The sequence below is a fragment of the Myotis lucifugus genome, unplaced genomic scaffold (assembly GCF_000147115.1).
Source record: "Myotis lucifugus unplaced genomic scaffold, Myoluc2.0 scaffold_48, whole genome shotgun sequence".
NCBI lineage: Eukaryota > Metazoa > Chordata > Mammalia > Chiroptera > Vespertilionidae > Myotis > Myotis lucifugus.
Genome location: NW_005871096.1, coordinates 6,453,935 through 6,472,750, shown reverse-complemented (window position 1 = coordinate 6,472,750; position 18,816 = coordinate 6,453,935). Strand labels below are relative to the sequence as shown.

At 45.9% G+C, this 18,816-nt stretch overlaps 1 protein-coding gene across 1 annotated transcript in view; it reads right to left on the bottom strand.

Annotated features, from left to right (window-relative positions):
- Nucleotides 1-18,816, bottom strand: part of RELL1 (RELT like 1) — a 75,773-nt gene that overhangs the window by 40,058 nt on the left and 16,899 nt on the right. The gene's annotated exons all lie outside the window — the stretch shown is intronic.

Below are 18,816 nucleotides of genomic sequence, written 5' to 3'. Positions count from 1 at the left end.
CCCTCTCCTTTCCTCTCTGTAAAAAATCAATAAAATATATTAAAAAAATAAAAATAAAGTAGGAAGGAAAAACAATGCAGAGGAGACCCGTTTGGCCTTGGAGGGAGCAGTTTTTCAATAGACTTAAGGTAAGGCAGGACTCGCTGGGTTGACAAATACAGACGGGACTCAGTTCACTCTTTCTAGGCGCCAAGTATGAGCGAAAGGGGTAGAGGAGGGGAAGGCATTTTGATTTGGAGCTTTGTTGTGGTGGTTGTTTCTAAGTGGCTGAACCCAAGTATTGACATGCAGAAAGAGCAAATGGGAGAGTGAGAGGGAGTAGGGAGTTATAACCTAGAAGAAGCCAGAAGGAATGATTTCCACGTGAAGGAGACAGATTAAACACTTGACTAGGGAAAAAAAGACACTTGTTCCAGAAGCAGGGTGATGAGTTAGAGTCCAGTGTAGTGGGCATAAGGAAGTTGAGGGAGCAGGTGCCCAATACCCTCTATTTTCTCTTAACATATAATAGGAGATGGCATCTGTTGAGAACTGGAGCAGTCAGGGCAGAAGAGGGCTTGTGGGTTCAGTGAGGCTACCCAGAGAGATTGAAGGAATGGGAGAGGCCCGTGAAAAAAACTCCAAAGGCACTGGGGCACAGCTGAACTGCACCCCAAGTCTCCAATTGGGCTGACCCATGCAGGGAGAGCCATGGGAACTGGAAAGTCCAGGACAATAAAGGACTAAGCAGTCAGGGTCAGACAAAGTAGGCTGAGCCAGAGTAAGGAAAGGATCAGTTTGGGGTGGGAAGGTTCCAGAAGGGAGGGAAGTTTGGTGCAGAGAGTTTATCACTCTTGTTACTACTAACAGCAGCTACCCCATGTATGGAGCATTCATGAGCCAGCACTATGCAAAGAACTGAATCTCCACCATAAACCTATGACACAGTTAGTGGTTTGATACCCATGTTACAGACAGAATAGGAGGCACAGAAAGGTAAAGCAAGCTTCCCAAGGACACACTCAGTAGCAGTGCCTGGATTCACACCAGGCAGTCTGGGTCCTGCCTGCTGGTACCTGCTTCCTCTTCCTTCTCAAAGCCTAGGTGACTGCACAGTGGCAAGAGAAAAATTCTGAGATGTCCTAAATTACACTGTAGCAGGAGGGGGGAGGAAGTCAAGGGAAGTTAATCAATTAACAGAGCCATAGGCTTAAGCCAACAAAAGACTGGTCACATTCCTGAATGTATGTTGAACCTTTGAATCAACCTTCAGGCAGCTATTTCAGCTCTTATCTAAAACACACAAACCACCAGATGCCATCACTCTTGCTTAGGCCTGAACTTTCCAGGTGTTGCCCACCACTGATCCAGAAGCATCAACTACTTCTTCCTTAGGGACTTAGTCACCTATCCCAGAACTTTCTCTGCTTCACCTTCTCCCACCTACCTTTCACCCCCAATCTTTCAAAACAACCTGCATCTTTCTTCCCCAAAAGATGCCTGCCAACCCCAAGACAGTAGACATGTCTGTCTTCTCCATCTAGCCCAGTTGCTGGTGCTGTATGCCCCAGGACCTGGTCATTTTTTCTGGCTCAATAAACCCTTTCTTTCAGAATAACTTTCAGCCAGGAGGGTTTTTGTTTAACAATATGTAAAACAGGGCTCGTAACAGAGCACCATCCAACCACAAATGTCTGTTTAAGGTATATTTCAATTATTTTTTCCAGTAATATTTCAACATTTAGCTACTTTTCTGTTAAAATATTGAATACTCATTTGCTCTCATATTCTCCTTTCCCTTCACAGCTTAAATGATCCCCAAACTTCAAAACAATGGGTTCCAGTTAGAATAGTAAGAAGTAGAGTATGTTCTGAAAATGCCCAACACCAGACTCAAAGCAGTTTATAAGATGAACTGCAAAATTTTACTCTTTGTCCGCCATCTCTGACCTCCCTTCCAACTCCCAACTCACAGCTCACCTGGGTCCCCTCAGCCTCTCCAAAAAGAAGCCCCACACCTCATCTCCAGTAGCCTCTGCAATGTGATTCCCTTCCACAACATTACAAGGAAAAAAATGTCCAACAAAGACAGCATTTATCAAAATCCATGGGGTTTTCCTTGGCCCAGACAGGCTTATTTAATCACCTACACTAGTTTTAGTGTATTCTGAGGACTCACTATGTATGCGTCGAATGTTTTGCCAAGATCCCATGGAGAAGGTCAGAAAAGACGTGAAACAAAAAAGACTGAAGACTGCAAGGAACTGAGGGAAAAGTATAAGGAATGGCTAAAAGTCATCCCACAAACATCAAAAGCTGTTTTCTAGCTTGTTTCCAAGTAATACTTGTGTTTGCAACTGACTCCAATGGCACTGCAAGCATGTCAAACTTGAGGCCAGCGGGCCGCATGCCTCGTTTAAATAAATGAGGCATGGGACCCTCGGGCCACGAGTTTGACATGCTTGGCAGTGTAACGGATGAAAAATGCTTAGTCTCTCTGATTCTGTCTTACCAGTAATTGTAGTCTGCATTTTTCCTGTGGCCTTCAGGCAAATGGCTCCTGCTATAGATATGCTAACATTAGAGGAATTCTGCTTGAAATACAGTGAGGCGTTGACTTACGAGTGTCCCGACTAACGAGTTTTTCAAGATACGAGCGGTCTCTCCGCCAATTTTTTGCTTTGAGTTGTGTGCTAAAATTCGGGTTACGAGCCAGCTTCAGATACCCCACCGCTAGTTGGCGCAGCGAACGTCACAGTGAACGCCACAACATCAGCCCAGCATCACGTGTCTCACTCGTTCACTTTGTGATTTGACATACGAGTAATTTGAGTTACGAGCTCCATCACGGAACGAATTAAACTCGTAAATCAAGGCCCCACTGTATAGCCAGCCCCTTGCCAGAAGGTACCACTCCTGAAGAGGTAGGGGAAAAGTACAAAATAATGATTGTTTATCAAACATTTTCAGGAGCCTCAAGACCAGACTCAGATCAACAGGGGTCAATGGACCGAAAACAAAGAGATTTAGAGATTGCTCACTCTTCCTTGGATCCACTGGTACCTACATGTCTGTGGTCCTCGATCACCTCTCCTTTCCCTTCACATAAAGAAGCCTGAATTCTGCACTCCCAAAGATAGATCTGAGGAACCTCTTAAAGCCCCCACCTTCTCAATTAGGAGCCTTCTCAATCAATAAACCTTTTCTTACTCCACCTACTAATGTTTAGAATATTGACCTTTTGAAGCATTGGGCACATGGACTTTGGACCAGTAACAAGAGGTGCTGAGATGAAATGGTGCAGAAATGGCATTCCTCAAAGCCAGTGGGCATCACTTGAGGGTTACTAAAATAATGGGGAAGATGATGGTAATAACCAGAGACTCCAGATAAGGAGACCTTGTGACTTCTCCCAAGCAGCTCTGTTCCAATCAAGGTCAAGAGCATTTTGATGGTTCTGATAGCTATTCTTTCCCTTTTATCAGGAAAGGGGTTGCATTCCCAGAAGCTAGAGTTTCCCAGCAGAGTGACCCAGCAACTCTGTGATGGGAAAGGGGCTTGGTTAGTAAACTGATAACCCACACCAAGCTTAGTTGGAAAAGAACTTTTAAACACACACACACTTTTTCCTCCCACTTTTTTTCTTTAGCAAACATTCAAATCACAGTACCCAAGAGCAATCTATTTTTGGTCTAGATTACTGACTAACATCATTAGATATGCATTTCTCTAAATGTATTTTTCCTTATCCAGCTTTGCCACCTGCTACCTCCATGAACAAGTTACTTTACCTCTCTGGGCCTTGATTTGGTTAGCTCAGTGGTCGGCAAACCGCGGCTCGCGAGCCACATTCGGCTCTTTGGCCCCTTGAGTGGTGTGGCTCTTCCACAAAATACCACATGTGGGCGCACACGTACAGTGCAATTGAAACTTCGTGGCCCATGCACAGAAGTCGGTTTTCGGAAAGGAGATAGACGAAACAAGTATACAAGGTGAGTGTGGATGGGAGAGTTGGAAGGGGTCGACCTCAGAGAATGTACCTCAATCAGATTGAGGACGTTTTTAGCAAAGGCCAGCTTAGGAGTACCCTAATTAAGTTAATAACAATGTACCTACCTATATAGTTTAAGTTTAAAAAATTTGGCTCTCAAAAGAAATTTCAATCGTTGTACTGTTGATATTTGGCTCTGTTGACTAATGAGTTTGCCAACCACTGGGTTAGCTGAACAACTAACTATGAGCTAGTACTGATGTCCTCTGTGGTTCTCAAAAGTCCAAAATTTCCCCCACAGTCTACAGCCCCATCCACAATACACTCTGGGTTGATGCTACTGGAGAGAAAAACATAAGCCCACCATCCCATGTCCACAAGGCAAGATCCAAAACTATCTAAAAATAAACTCATTTCCTAATAAAACTGTAATAAAGTGAAATGCTCAGTCTCTCTGACTCCTTCTTGTGTGGGCTTGCGTTTTTCCCATGGCCTTCAGGCTAATGGTTCCTGCTGTAAACATGTTAATCATTAGAGAAATTCTGCTTAGGGCTTCAGAGTTTTTATGAAACCATTCCCTCCCATTTTCCCTTCCCTTGGCATAAAAGAAGCCTGAACTCTGTGCTTCCTTAAGGTGGATTAGAGGAACCACTAAGGTGCCCATCTTCTCAACTTGGCACCTTCTCTATCAATAAACCTTTTCTCCTCCAGGCTCTGACATTTTCAGTTTTGGCATTTTCAAAGAGTTGGGCATATATGGTCTTTGGACCGGTAACAAAACCAAATCTGACAAACCCATTGTTAGCAAAGCCTATCCTGATGTAATGTGAGGCTATTTACAACCTCTATTCCACTGAGTTTACTGCATAAACATTTAATATATTTGCTTAGATGCCTCAGGGTTTAGGTCATAGCCCCAATGGTTTCAGATGGTCGCAACTGTGAGGTGGGTACTATTATTTTAGAGGACAGGAAACTGACGTTCAGGAGGGTAAATCATTTGCCCAAGGTCACACGATTAAGAGCTAGTAAGAGCCTGGCTGAAAACTCAGGCAGATCATGTTTCTGACGGTGCTCACAACCAGATCAACTAGCTCCTGCAAAACAACTTCCTTTATTAAGTTAACTGGTTAAACACAGTTTAAATCAATTAGCTACACTAACAAAAGAAATCAATTAGCTACACTAACAAAAGCAAATTCTACAAAACAAAATTATCCCCAAATTATTCCTATTTGGGGATAATTCCTATTTTGGCTGCAGAGATAACCAAAGTCATAGAGCTTTTAAGATCATTCCCCACAGCACCAATTATTAAGACACAGCATTTTCCCAGACAAATTCATAAAGCTAAAAATGTATGGAGAGCACAAATGGGAAAACAATGGAAATCAGTATATAAATAAGTGCTAAATGTTGTAGTGAAACAAAACTTCAGGCAGTGGCCAACTTCCAAACACCTCCCAGATAAGCAGCTGCCACAGCCCCACCCTCCCCCACTCCGCAGCTGTGACAGGGCAGGGAGGGGACATCCAGACAGGGACCTGCCTACTCAGAGTCTACCCACCCATGACACAAAATCCCTCCCAATGCACACAGCCAGTTACCTTTATTTTGTCAAAGTCCTTGAAATGCTACCACAATCCAGGAGCACAGAACTCTGATTCTGGGTAGAAAGACCACTTTGGAAACAGATGGAGGCCTAGACAGCTTTCCCAGCAAAACATGCCCACATCAACAATGCCTGGCCATGAATTCATGACTGACAGATGCATTTGGCTAAGACGCCCCTTGAAAAATGCTGCTGTTTGAGGTTTCTGCTAATACGTACCTGTGCAAGCTCAGCTGCACCCTTGGGGGTGCCAAAATGGAGAGCTCGGGGCAGCAGGAGCACCCCAGGATCTGGACACAGGCATTAAGAGTAAGGGAGGGCCCTAACCGGTTTGGCTCAGTGGATAGAGCATTGGCCTTCGGATTGAAGGGTCCCAGGTTCGATTCTGGTCAAGGGCATGTACCTTGGTTGTGGGCACATCCCCAGTAGGGAGTGTGCAGGAGGCAGCTGATCGATGTTTCTCTCTCATCGATGTTTCTAACTCTCGATCCCTCTCCCTTCCTCTCTGTAAAAAAATCAATAAAAATATATTTTTTTAAAAAAAAAGAGTAAGGGAGGGAGTAAGAAGCCAAAGATTTCAAATAATGCCTGTGCCCAAGACAGTTCCTTCCCTTCCCCCCACCCCCTACCTTCCTAGTAGCTAAATGTACATTCAAATAGCTTTTGTTAAAACTAATACAACCAAATGCAATCAAGTAAACCTTGATTGGAGCCTGATTGAAAATTTTAAACAATAATAAAAAATTTAAACAGCTACAAAGGATATTTTGAGGACAATTGAGGAAACCGGGTTAGACAGTATTAAAGACATGTTTATTTTCTTAGGGATAATAATGGTATTGAGGTTATTTACAGGAAGTCAATCCTACTAGATACACACTAGAGGGGGAAATGCTGCAACTTGATTTTAACTAGTTCAGCAAAAAAAGTAGGTAGGTAGGTAGCTAGTTAGACAAGTAGGGTGAGAAATCAAATATGGCAAAATGTTGAATCTAAGTGGCTAATATACAAGTAACCATTTTACTATTCTTTCAACTTTCCTGTAATAAATGTTCACAAAGTATTATTTTATCATTCTTTTTAAATACCCTTTGTGGGACCCCAGTAATCATTTTTAATGGGAAAATGCATTTTAATTTCCAACCCAATTACTCAATAAGGCATGTTTGAAGCACAAGCCACACTTACTTAAGCTGTGGTTTCTCTCTGTGTTCCGCTGGAGTTGAGAAGGGAAGTAAATAGTGTGATCCAGGGGAAAAAAGGGACTTCAGGTTAGGTTTCAAAAGAAAAATTGAATCTGGGTGGACAAAAAGGAAACAAACATTCTTGACAGGCAGGAAATTGGAGAACAACTGGAACCAGCCCTGAACCCCAGAGAGCTCCCGGAACAAAGGGCTGAAACGAGGGTGATTTCAACATAAGGAAACAAAGCTACTTAAAAATAATGATGGAAACGACAAATAGTCTCCATTGCAGGTTTTCATTTAAACCAGAGCGGGAGAAACAACTTGGCAGAGTCGGAGAAAGTTCCTAGCATTCGCTGCAACCCTCTCAGGTTCACTCTTTGAAATTATTTATTTATTTATTTATTTATTTATTTATTATATTTTTATTGATTTCAGAGGAAGGGAGAGTAAGAGAGAGATAGAAACATCAATGATGAGAAAGAATCATTGATGGAATCACTGATGGGAGGCAATCGAGCCCAAAAGCCGAGCATGTGCCCTGACTGGGAATCTAACTGTGACCTCCTGCTTCATACATCGACACTCAACCATTGAGCCACACCGGCCAGACTGAAGTGATTTCTTAAGACCACAAAACTCCCTGACCAAACACAATTTCCCTAAGGGCACCAAAGGATTGCACGTAGACAACTACTACAGCTCCACAGCTGCTCCTTGGGAGAGGACTGATTAACTTTAGGATCCCCGTGTGCTGAGAAGCAAAGGATCTCAATTTCTGGGCTCTTTCTGAACCTCCCAGAGCACCTCAAACAATGGTTTCCATTCAGAGGACAACAGAAGGCTCATCTGACCTGGCCTCACCGCAGACCAGAGCACGGCCATCTCACCAGTATCTGCCTGGGACACAGGCCAGGAAGCCACCAACCGGGCCTCTAAGGCAGAGAAGGCTGAGGAGCTCCTGGCAGACCCCACACAGGAAGACAAATCACAGGGTCCTCAGAGAGGGGTGTCAGCCAGGGGCTGCAGGGACCAGGAGAGCTCGGGACCTCCCTGAATCCCCCTATCCGCTTTTCCTGTCCTCCTACCCCTTCCCTTCCCTTGCCTCTCCTCCATCTCTTGTTATTTTTGTGCTGTCCATTTGGAGATTTAAAAAAAAATCTTTACTTACTGATGGCACTGTGTCTCCAGGGGAGGGCCTGGGTGGCTGGAGGACAGAGTGAAGAGAGACTTGGTGGACCTTTCTGCACCTTGCAGAGTGTAAGTGATGGCCATTCAAGAGGAAAAATGGGATTTTTTAAAAGTCATTTGGCCTGGCCGGTGTGGCTCAGTGGTTGAGCATCGACCTAATTCCCAGTCAGGGTACATTTCTGGGTTTCAGGCTCAATCCTCAGTAGGGGGCGTGCAGGAGGCAGCTCATCAATGATTCTCTCTCATCTCTTTTTCTCACTCTCTCCCTTCCTCTCTGAAATCAATAAAAATATTATTTTTAAAATAAAATAAAAGTCATTTGTTTGAAGTGACCTTAAAGCAACAGAACTTCAGAAATCTAATGCTCCCTTCAGATTCTTTTCAAAAGGGAGTGTGTTATGAAGAGTGAGTTGCTACATTAAAACAATTTTAAGGCAGCATTTACCGGGTCTTTGCAGTGCAGCAGGCACTGTTCTAGATGCTTCATTACAATCTCATTTCATTTCCACATCGGTAAGGTAGGTCTTCTCATTACCCCCATCCAAAGATGAGGAAAATGATGGACACAAGGTTCAATAACAAGCCCTAATGTGGGAGGTGGGACAGGATCTAGCCCAGGCAATGTAACCCCAGGCCTCACATCCTCAGCCACAGTGCCTGTGAGAGCAGAGACAGCCTTCAATTCTATCTAGTGAGTGACACATGCCTCACAGTAAACAGGTGGGTTAAACCATCACTAACTAACCACTGGGCTGGACTGGAGCCCAGGTCCACACTCACCCAGTCTAATGCCTTTAAACCCAAAAAATCTGCCTCTCTTCATCTGTCTCTATCATACATATGACCCTATTATGTATGATAAACATTGGAATGCACATGCATTTTTAATGTAAAAATCATCTGCATGAAAAATTATTAAAGTCAGCTAAAGCAAGATGAACTTTGTATTGACTTCATTTTTTTAAAAAAAAACAACACCTCAGCAGCATAATTTCCCATTATTAACTTAACTGCATAAAGCAAAAGCTCACTCTAAAGTATTACTCTATTTTACCCTTCCAGAACTCTTATGAAGGAAAAGGAAGATATTTTTCTATCTATGAAAAAAGCATCCCATCCATATATGTATTTGCACACTATTATTCACAATCTATTGTACTTGGAAGCAATTCAATACTTGCCACAAACATAATTTGTACTAAACATGTTAATTACATGATATCTGAAAATCTTTCAGAAGCAAGGAAGAAAAAAGAAAGGAAGGGGAAGGAGGAAGAAAATCTTCAATCACACACAGTAGCTAAAGACACCATCTACACTAATAAAAGAGAAAAATGGTAATTGGCGTACGACCGCTACCCTTCCCATTGGCTAATCAGCGTATCCTTATGCAAATTAACTGTCAGCCAAGATGGCGGCCGGCAGCCAGGCAGTTGGAAGCGAACATGAGGCTTGCTTGCTCCAGTGACTGCAGACTCCAACGTTCCCCGCCTGACTTGCCGGCCTCTGAGCTGGCAGTTTGAAACATTCTAACAAATATAGCCGGCTGGGATCTCAGAGCTGAAGTTATACATTGTTTCGATTATAGAACTGAAACAAATCAGATACCTGCTCTCAGAGCTAGAGCCAGAGCTAAAGCTGGCCCAGAAGAAAAAAAGAAAAGAAAAAAAGGAGCGGTTGGGAGCTTCCCGCCAGCCTGAAAGCAGTCAAAACCACCAGCCTGAAAGCAGCCCTCAGCCCCTCAACCCAGACTGGCCAGGCACCCCAGTGGGGACCCCCACCCTGATCCAGGACACCCTTCAGGGCAAACCAGCCGGCCCCCAGGCCTCTATCCTATATAGTAAAAGGATAATATGCCTCCCAGCACCGGGATCAGCGGAACCGCAAGGCCTCCTGGCACCAGATCAGCATGACAGGGTGCAGCGCCCAAACCCCCGATCACTCTGCGGCTCTGTGTGTGACAGGGTGTGGCGTCCCAACCCCCTGATCAGCCCTGCTCTGTGTGTGACAGGGGGTGGCGCCCCAACCCCCCCCCCCCCCCCTGCTCTGTGTGTGACAGGGTAGAGCCATAACCTCCCCATCGGCCCTGCCCTGAGTGTGACAGTGGCATCGCCCCAACCCCCTGATCGGCCCTGCTCTGTGGGTGATAGAGGGCGGCGCCCCAACCCCCTGATCCGCCCTGCTGTGTGTGTGACAGGGGGCGGTGCCCTAACTCCCCTATCGGCCCTACTCTGTGAGTGACAGGGGGGAGCTCCCCAACCCCCTGATGGGCCCTGCTCTGTATGTGACGGGGGGGGGGCACTGCCCCAACCCCCTGATTGGCCCTGCTCTGTGTGTGACAGGGGGCAGCGCCCCAACCCCCTGATTGGCCCTGCTCTGTGCATCACAGGGGGTGGCGCCGCAACCTCCCCATTGACCCTGCCTTGAGTGTGATAGGGGGTGGTGCCCCAACCCCCCAATCAGCCCTATCCTGAGCATGACTGAGGGTGGCATCGCAACCTCCCAATCCGCCCTGCTCTGTGCATGACAGGGGGCGGCGCCCCAACTCCCCAATCAGCCCTGCTCTGAGCCCGACCAGGGGCTGCACCTAGGGATTGGGCCTGCCCTCTGCCACCCAGGAGCAGGCCTAAGCCAGCAGGTCATTATCTCCTGAGGGGTCCCAGACTGCGAGAGGGCACAGGCCGGGCTAAGGGACCCCCCTTCCCCCCCGAGTGCACAAATTTTTGTGCACCGGGCCTCTAGTCTATATATATAAAAGCCTAATATGCTAATTGTCCCTCCAACTGTTCGACCGTTTGACCAGTCGCTATGATGCACACTGACCACCAGGGGCAGACGCTCCGACCAGTAGGTTAGCTTGCTGCTGGGGTCTGACAGATCATGACTGGGCAAGATGGGCCAGACATGTCCTGGAGCCCCCCTACGGTCCCTCCCCAGTCCCTATCATGCACCAGTGGGGTCCTTCAGCCTGGCCTGCACCCTCTCACAATCCAGGACCCCTTGGGGGATGTCAGAGAGCCAGTTTCGACCCAATACCCACAGGCCAGGCCAAGGGACCCCCCCTGTGCACGAATCCATGCACCGGGCCTCTAGTAAAAGATATAAAGTTCCCACCCAAATGCCACTTGATACTTTGACATTCATTGTTTTGTCTGAAACCTCTAGTCCAAGGAAGTAGTCAAGAGGGTGGATGAGATATCATTTTGCAAATAAATCAGTGGCCCAACACGACATCACTGAGTAGAGAAACAAGCCAGGCAGAACCAAAACTCAGAGCCGCTGACATCTTCCCCACCCATCTCACTACAACACACAACACTCCAGCATCCTGTGAGCAACCAAAAGCGACACTGATTTCGCAGGGAGAACCTCATTTATGTCAAACTCGCCAGCTTCCCCAAGTAGAGGTGTCTTTGTACCTCTAATCCCTATCACAGTTCCTGGAACACAGTGGAAGCACCTTAAACATCTACTATGGACCCTATGGAAGCAGATCCCAACCTTCTGAAGGGCTCCCAGTAATTGATCTGGTGTCCACTCTCACTGTAACTTAGTAAGCAGTTTTAAGGTACTATTTGGTGGGACAGAATGTCCAATGTACTTATACCCCCAAATGCCAACAGTTTTTAAAAACACAAATTCTTTTGAAAGCAGAACTGATACATCCCATAGTTTTATACCCTTGTTGAGTAAAGCCCTTTCCAAAAGATCTAACTATACCAGGAAGCCCTGTGCTCATCGAAATCAACAGAAGGTTCCAGTTAGCAAAGATTCATAGGAAGACCACAACTAGCAGCACATGCCTAAGACCAGCTTTGGGGATTGGCCCTCTGCTGGATTTTTGGGGAAGACCATCACATTCCAAACTGAGGAGTCCTCAAGGAGCCAAGCTGACACACCCTCACCAAAGGCTCTGCCCTCTTTCCATGGGGTCGTGACCCCTAACTGATCTCTTGTGCACATTCCTCGAGCGAGGCCAAGCAGGGAGTAGGTTAGAAATTATTTAAACTATGGGAGGAAGCTAAGCGGCAAGTGCCAGAGTAAACCACCAAATGGGAAGAGGACAGGCCCAGATGGCCTGTTTCAGGCAGAAACAGCAAGACCGGGTTTAGGGGGTTCCCTTAGTGAGTCCCCTGGAACATCACAGAGACAGCTAGTGCAGAGGACCCAGCCTCGGGGAGCTAGGTCCCTGGTTTCTGGGTACAACCTGCCCCTACAGGGCCAGAGTCGAGCCAGGTAATTTCCACAAGGCAGAAGGAAACACAAGCCAACCACGTGGGATAACAACAGGGTGTTGGCTGAGCTGGTTGGAGCTCAGCAAGGCCTTCAAAGAGGAAGATGGCCCAGCACTGGCCAGAAAGGGCTTGCCCTGCCTACACCCAAGGCCTCTGGGACATTCAATTACTCTACCACCAACTGCTAATGGCAGCGAATTTGCACTGAATGCTTATTTATGTGCCTGGCACTTTTTACTGGAGACATTAAAGAGCAGAGTATTGAATCAGCCAAGGTGGCTCATCTGGGGAACGGCCAGCATTTGAACCCAGGTCTGTTACCATCAGGGCCCAAGCTCTGAGCGAAAGCTATGCCCCAGAAAGAAAGGAGGCCAGAGCGGAAGCCAGCTTTCTCTTGGCTGCACTATGTTCATTCAACTAGGTTGCTAGCTGTGAGACCCCAGGCAAGTCAGTTAACTACCCTGCGCCTCCGTGTCCTCATCTCTAAAATGAAGATAAGAACGGAATTGTTTCTGAGTCTTAAGAGAGATGAACTTGGGTTTGCCTGAGTGCCTAGCACGGCCAGTGCTCAATAAAAGTTAGCTACCGTTGCCATGATGATTGCTATCAGTGCTAATAACTGTAAACACGGCTATCCTCACCAAGCTTACCGTTCAGCTGATACCCACCCAACAGGCAGGAAAGGACGGTGAGCCACATGCGCCAGACTGGAGGAGGCAGTGGTAAATGTCGGGACAGAATAAGAACGTAAGCCTGGAGGTGAGGGAGCAGCTGTCACACACTGTCACCAGCCCCGCAGTTTCTTTTTCTTCCAGGAACAGGAAGTGGATAACGATTAAACAGAACACGGCAAAAGTCCTAAACACGGGGTTTTCCCGTTAGTCACAGGTGAAGTCAGGCATGTGGCCTGCCTTCTGGGAGTATGGGGACAGGAAAACAAAGATGAGTAAATGTTCTGTCACGAGGAGTCCTCTGATGTGAAGTCTCCGCTAATGCTGTTAGATAGAGAAAGAGCAAAGCAAAAGAGGGACTAGGACAGAAAATAAAGATCACTCAGAAAAGGCAAGCAAAGGAAAGATTAAACAGAATCAGAAAACCCTGGACATAGAAAATCTGATTTTAAGGGGAAGAAATAAACGTGAAGGTGACTAGCATTAAACTCAGGAAGAACTCTGAAAACCAGTAGCAAGAAAAAATACTATTAACAACCGTCACACGTTGGTGAGCACATTGTAGTTACTATCCAAAGTACTTTACAGGTATGACTCATTTAACCCTTACAATGACCCTATGGGGTAGGCACTATTATCTGCAACCCCATTTTACAGATATGAAAACTAAAGCACAGAGAGATGAGTAACCTGCATCAGGCCACACAGTTAGCAATGGCAGAGGTGAGATTTTAATCCAGGCAGCCTGGCTGCAAAGCTCGTACTCTGTGCTCTATTATCCCTAAAGTGTGAGAATTAACAGTTTTGATATTCACTAAAGTTCCATGAAATGGATTTACCCTTAGCTCATCTCTAGTTGAGTTAGAGTCTTGAGTAGAAATTCAGTAAATAAATCTAGAATGACAGAATGGTTTTTCCTAGTGAACCAATTATTGGAAAAGGAAGGTGCATTGAAGTTATATTCTCTCCAAGTCAATTTATCTATTTTTTTTGCATCAACTACAAATTTCAAAAAATAAAATAAAATCCTGCAACCATTTATAAAAAGCAAAATCAAAAGACCATCCTAATTTACATTAACACTGTTGAAATTGTTCATTTCTTCTTGGAAACCCTAAACTTCCCTTTGACTTTTACAACAATAGAAATAATTTGTACGAAAGAATCAGATTTGCCGTATATAGTTACCTTTTTCTGAAATGATCTCACTTGTTAAAGAGAAATGTTAAATGAACAAACAAATATGAAACAGTAGTTTGAGTTATTTTGTTGGAGGAAAAGATGCCAAAATGCTCACACTAGTTATCTCTGAGTGGTAAGATTATAAGTTACAGGTCAACCTAATAGTAAAATTAATGCTGTAGAGGTACACCAGAATGCTGGGAACCCCTCAGTAAGGAGACTACCTATAAGTGCAATCCATAATATTTACATACAAGATATTTCCACTGACTAGAGGCAGAGACAATGCTATGAAGCCTTTGGTCTACACCATAGAAGATAAGGGTCAAAGAAAACCACACAATGGTATCATTCTACTTTATCCTATCTAGTAATAGACAAACATGGTAATTGACCATACCTTCACTACACCTCTCATTGGCTAATCAGCGAGATATGCAAATTAACCGCCAACAAAGATAGTGGCTAATTTGCATACTGCAAGCAGGGCGGGACAGCGAGAGCCAACAGCGCAAACTGCCATCCAGGCCCCCGTGGGCGACCCCAGAAGCCGCTTGCCTGCCGCCCAGGACCAGATCCGGTCCCCGGGCCGCTGGTGGGCCCCGCAAGCCCCAGAAGCCACCAGATATGGCAATAACTCTATCAGTAAGTACTCTGAAAGTCAGTGGCATAAATGCACCAATTAAAAGACAAATTATGAGGGTGAATAAAAAACAAAACCCACTTTAAATATAAAGACACATACAGATTAAAAGTAAATGAATTAAGCTGAAGACTGTTTTGCTCAGTGGATAGAGCATTAGCCCATGGACTGAAGGGTTTGATTCCAGTCAAGGGCATGTACCTCAGTTGCTGGCTTGATCCCCAGTCCCTATCAGAGCATGTGCAGGAGGCAACCAATCAATGTGTCTCTCCCTTTCCCTTCACTCTCTCTCAAATTCAATGGAAAAATATCCTTGGGTGAAGATTAACAAAAACAAACTAAATGGATTAAGTAACATTAAAGACATTATAAGAAAAATATATTCCAAAATTTGTTAGCTGTATAATGGTTATGTTTAAATTATTAACACCTAAGAAATTGGGTGAAGGGTATATATAATATGCTGTAGTATTTTATAGTTTTTTTTACATGTATGAGATTATTTCAAATTAAAAAATGAAAAATTAATAAAATATTAATTGAAATGTGTATGCATTACATGAAAAATCTCCTAATTGCTTCTAGCATAATTTATTAAATTGTGCTAAAATTTACAAGGGTTCAATTAAAAAATATCTTAATTCTAAATGATATAATAGAAAATATATAATAGTGCAGTTATAAGCACTTATCTGAAAATAAAAATTTAAAGAAGTGAATTTAAAGAAGGGATTAGCCAAAGAAAATATATGGACAACCCATGGACACAGACAACAGTATGGTGATAGCCAGAGAGAAGTGGGGGGTAAGAGCTGGGTAGAGGGGGCAAAAGGGGGGAAATAGGGACATCCTATCTACACTAATAAAAGACAAACATGCAAATTGGCCATACCTTTGCTACGCCTTAAGCCACGCACACCAGCCAATCAGAGCGACTATATGCAAATTAACCCAACCAAGATGGCGGCTGGCAGCCACGGAGCTGGAGCAAGCAGGAGGCTTGCTTGCCCCAATGATGGAGGAAGCCTGCCGCGGCCCTGCTCTAAGCTTCACTCAAAGCAACAAAGTTTCAATTATAGAAGGTAAATAAACCCCAGATACCTGCTTTCAACCTGCCATGGCCACAGAGCTGGAGCCTTGGGTTGGCCCTGGCGATGGAGGAAGCCAAGCCCTGGCCGGCTCTGAGCTCCACTCAAGCCTACAAAGTTTCAATTATAGAAGGTAAATAAGTCCAAGGGGAAAAAAAAAGCAGAAAAGGAGAGGCTGGGAGCTTCCATTGCTGGGGAGGCTTGGCCAGCCTGAAATCGGTCCTCAGCCCTTCAGCCCCTCACCCAGGTATTAAAAGGCACCCCAGTGGGGACCCCTACCCTGAAGGGGTGTGACCAGCTGCAGACAGCCATCAGCCCCTCACCCAGGCTGGCTAGGCACCCCAGTGGCACCCCAGTGGGGACCCCCACCCTGAAAGACAAGCCAGCCGGCCCACACCCATGCACCAGGCCTCTATCCTATATAATAAAAGGGTAATATGCAAACTGACCCTAACAGTAGAAAGACTGGGAATGACTGGTCACTATGACACACACTGACCACCAGGGGCCAGACGCTCAATGCAGGAGCTGCCCCCAGGTGGTCAGTGCACTCCCACAGGGGGAGCTCTGCTTAGCCACAAGCCAGGCTGATGGCTGCCAGTACAGCAGTGGTGGTGGGAGCCTCTCCCGCCTCCTCACCAGCACTAAGGATGTCAGACTGCAGCTTAGGCCTGCTCCCCGCTGGCAAGTGGACATCCCCCGAGGGCTCCCTGGCTGCCAGAGGGATGTCTGATTGCCAGCTTAGGCCCAATCCCCCGGGGAGTGGGCCTAAGCCAGCAGGTGGTCATCCCCTGAGGGGTCCCAGACTGCGAGAGGGCATAGGCCGGGCTGGGGGACCTTCCCCCCCCCCCAGTGCACAAATTTTTGTGCACCGGGCCTCTAGTAATAATAATAAAAGCCTAATATGCAAATTGACTGAACAGAATGGCTGGTTGCTATGATGCGCACTGGCCACCAGAGGGCAGACGCTCAATGCAGGAGCTGCCCCCTGGTGGTCAGTGCACTTCCATATGGGGAGTATGACTCAGCCAGAAGCTGGCTCATGGTGGGGGTCCCCACTGGGGTGCCACTGGGGTGGCCCAGAGGTGGTGGCAGGAGCCTCTCCCACCTCTGTGGCAACACTAAGAATGTCCAACTAATGGTTTAGGCCCAATCCCTTGGGGGCCTAAGCCGTTAGTCGGACATCCCCCGAGGGCTTCCTGGGAGTGGGCCTAAGTCAACAGGTGGACATCCCCCAAGGGGTCCTGGACTGCAAATGGGCGCAGGCCAGGCTGAGGGACCCCCCCGAGTACACAAATTTTTGTGCACCGGGCTTCTAGTTACATTATAAAACACAATGTAAATACATAAACAACAAAGCACTGACTTGACAATTTTTCTTTCCCACTATATTTTTTAAATGCCTTCTGTCTTTTTTTTAATTGATTAAGTTATTACATATGTGTCCTTATCCCCTTGTTACCCCCTACCCCCTCTGCCTTTTGAGTCTTTATCTAAGTAGTAAACCAACCCATAATTTCAAATACCTTATTTCAGGCACATTTTAATGTTATGAGTTGTTATTTTTCCAAATAAAAATTGACTGTGCCATTTTTCCAACAACCAATTCTCCATCACCAACTGGGTGTCCTAGAGTTCAGTTCAATTCTGACACTAACTACCTTTACAAACCCCACAGGTTGAAGGGCTCAATGCCATAAGACTAGCCCACTATAGACGCCAGCTGCAAATGGGGTCCCAGCCTAACCAACAGAAATTCAGAGATTCTCACAATCTCCCTTAGGTTCCACACTTCGCTATAATGACTCACAGAATTCAGGAAAGTGCTATACTTAGGACTGCTGCTTCATTATAAAAAATAGAATTAAGGAGAGGCCTTATAAGGCAAAGTAAGGGGACAGGGGCACCAAGCTTCCATTCTCTCTCCAGACACGCCACCTTCCCAGCACCCTCCTCACCAATCCAGAACCTCCTTTCACCTCCTTGTTTCAGTTTTTATGAGTGTCATTATTATAAGCATGACTGTCACTGGACATTGGCAATTAACCTAATCTCCAGCCCCTCTCCCTTTCCCAAATGCCAAGGGCTGAAAATTCTAACCCTCTAATCCTGTAGTTGGTTCCTCCAGCAACCAGCCCATCCTAAGCTACCTGAAGGCCTGCTGGAAGCCGGTCCATCCTTGCTGCTTGACACAGTCGCTGCAGGGAAGAAACATCTGTTTCAAGAGACCTGGCATATATGGCATACTGTTCTTAATATGTTTGCTCCCCTTCTTAGCGCTATGTGTTTTAACCAAGGTCACCTCTCCGAGAAAGGTTGTTTCCCCAGGTGGGGATTTTTCCCTGGAGGTAGGGAGGGAATAAAACCCCTTAACTAAGTGCCAGGCGAGTAATTAATCACTTTAACTACAAACTATCACACTTAAGCTACATAATCTTTACTTAGGATAATCTCCTTCAGTTACTTCCTTGTAGCTTAATAGAACAATAGAGTAACCTTGGAATAGAGATAAGAAACGCCCTAACCTTTAGAATAGAATGGATAGGATTAAAATCAACTGGTATAAATACAGATGTAACAGGACAATAAAGACAGAACCTGGCTAGAGAACCTGGCTAAGCTGCTGATCAACTGAACGCTGTCTCCGTGTCATTCCTTCTTTGCCAACTCTGTTCACACCTTTGGGAACCCCTGGACCTGCTGGGGTTGGACCCCAACATTTGGCGCCCGAACAGGGAGACACACTTGCGCCGGCATGAGGGCGCAAGGGTGAAAAGCATCTTCTGGAGGCTACCGTTGAACTCCGTTCCTTTTCACCTTCGAAGTGCCCTGAACAAGCTTCAGAGAGGCCGCTGCCACCACTGGAGGAGCATATCTACAGCTCTGAGACCCCCCGGCATCCAGCTCCTCCAGCCCTTGCCCTTTGACCCTGCTCTCACGGTGGTCATCTTGTGGCTGCGCGCTGGCAGCTGTTACTGCGAGACCCATCTCCTCCCCCCTGCCCGCCTGCTGCCTGTCAGTGAGTGAAGAGTCTCGCAGG